This window comes from Equus quagga, chromosome 15, assembly GCF_021613505.1.
Source record: "Equus quagga isolate Etosha38 chromosome 15, UCLA_HA_Equagga_1.0, whole genome shotgun sequence".
Taxonomy (NCBI): Eukaryota; Metazoa; Chordata; class Mammalia; order Perissodactyla; family Equidae; genus Equus; species Equus quagga.
Window position 1 is genome coordinate 5,810,634 of NC_060281.1, and position 2,165 is coordinate 5,812,798.

The 2,165-nt window shown below is 54.2% G+C and overlaps 1 pseudogene; it reads right to left on the reverse strand.

The window, feature by feature from the left end:
- Positions 1–365: 365 nt before the first annotated feature.
- LOC124226461 (epithelial splicing regulatory protein 1-like) lies at positions 366–1,613 on the reverse strand (annotated as a pseudogene).
- Between the last annotated feature and the right edge of the window lie 552 nt (positions 1,614–2,165).

Consider the following 2,165-nt stretch of genomic DNA (forward strand, 5'->3'; position numbering starts at 1 on the left):
TGGTAGGGGAGGAAGCAAAGATGAGGTGTAGAGTACCAAAAAGGGACTCACATTACCCTGGTGTGTAATAATAAGAAACATATATTTTAGTCTCTGTCCCCAGTTGCTGACACAGAACTCCTAAAACCCCCTGTAGATAGGGGTGCCAGGAGAATCTCCAGTTCTAGCATTTAGTCTTTGATCCCAGTTGCTGACACAGACCTTTGTAATTTCCTAAACAACAGAAGCATATGACACTGAACTCCTAATGCCCCTGGAATTCCCTCAGGTGTCTTTTGTTCTAATGAGGTGACTCGTGGTGGGCCCCTGGATGGGGGCAGGTCACCAGAAAGACCATGACGTGATTAGAACTTTCAACCCCATCCCTAAATGGAGTTATGATTCAATACCACGTGAACCTTGTGGGTTCGACTATCTGTGGAAAACACCCCAGAAAGTTGACAATGTCCTCAATTGTGGCTGCATGGGGAAGACCTCGAAGGCATACACCATCTCTAACATTTGTAGGGGTACAAACTGCTGAGGTAGCATTGGAATAAAGGGAAAGGGTGGAAGAGGAATGAGCGGGGAGGAGGAGAATGGATTCAGCACTTGCCAAGCTTCATTGGCTTGGCCACCACTTCATTGGCTGTGGCTCTGGCAGAGAGCTCCCACATGTGGACAATGACTTGATTTTCCTTGGAGGGAAGTTGGGATCTCTCACTGGATGTACCACCAGCAATTTTAAGAAGATCTTCACCTGTTGCTTTGTAAACCTGAATGCACTGATCTCCACGTAACGTCTGTGCCTCTGGAGTGTCAATCTCTGCGCTTCTCACTTACAAACAGAACCAGAGCTTCTCTAGCTTTCCACCCTGGGCATTCAGACAAAGCGCTGCGGCTCCCCTGGCACTACTGAATACTTTGAAGAACTGCAGAATCTATGGGAAGACTGCCATGTCAACCTCCAGCCCTGACTACAGTGTTGTTATCAATACGTTCCATCTTGCAGCAAGTGCCACTTTCACATTTGTAATGTAATCTCTCTGGATCTGAAAACCTGTGATTATAAGGCTCTGAAATCATTGCTAAAATTATATTCCCTGTATCTTCAACTGGAAAGGCTCCATACCAGGAGATTGAACTATTCTTCTCAAAATTTAACACTGTCATTGCGGCAACACCCAGTTTATCAGGTGAACCAGGACAACACTTTTCGAAGATCAAAACATGAATAGAAGCATTCAGGCAATAAGTTCTTGGAAGCCTCAGGATGCAGAATGTGACATGAAGCCGACGAGCAGCAAAGAGAGAGAAAGAGGCCACCAGCCAATGTTCAGTCCGTTGCTCACTGTCTGACGGGTTAGACCATCGGAGGGCTTGGTCCACTGCGGCGCGGAGGACAGGGTTTTGGCGTCGATTTTAGTTTCTTTACAATCCCCCATCAGTTCTGACTCATCCAGTCTAAACAGTACTTCGTGCATCTGTCCCACCTTCTTGTGGGGCAGAGCCACGACTTTCCATAAGAGCACGATCAGCTCCTTCTCATTGGAGCCCAGCTTGACCCCAGTAGATCCAGCAGGGATCCCAAAAAGCCCTACCGAGTAATCCAGAGACGCCGGCATGACGATAGGTGGGGACAGAAGAGGGGTCGGGAGGCGGTGAGGGGGTGGAAATGAGAACGAAAGAACCTGTGCTGAAACCTCTTCTAGGAGAGAAAAAAAGCGGCCTGGCCTCTCTACCGCCGCCCCTACTGAAAGAGCGGTAACCGCCCCCCTCCCCCATCCCCGGTCCACGCCGGAGCCGCGTGCCACCCCCAGGCTGGGGAGCGATGCGGCCGGGCCCAGGGACCCCGAGCTCCGCCAGCAGCCCCGCTCCGCAGCCAGGGGTCGTCCCGTCCTGGAGGCCTGGCGGGGCCCGCTGGACCGACGAGCCCGCCCGACCTCGGCCCGCGCCGCCGGCGTGGCCAGGCCAGGAAGGTCCCCCGCTGCCTGGACGGCCCTCGGGACTCTGGCGGGCGCCTGTGGCGATGCCCGTGGACCTGGGGCCCTGGGCGAGCTGAGAGCCAGGACAGCCTGCGCGCCCGGGACAGCACGAGGAGACAGGCCGGGCGACGGCGCCTGCCAGGCCCGCCAGGAGCGTCCCGGGGTGGCCCAGGACGGCAGCGCCGATCCCGGCGGTTGGCC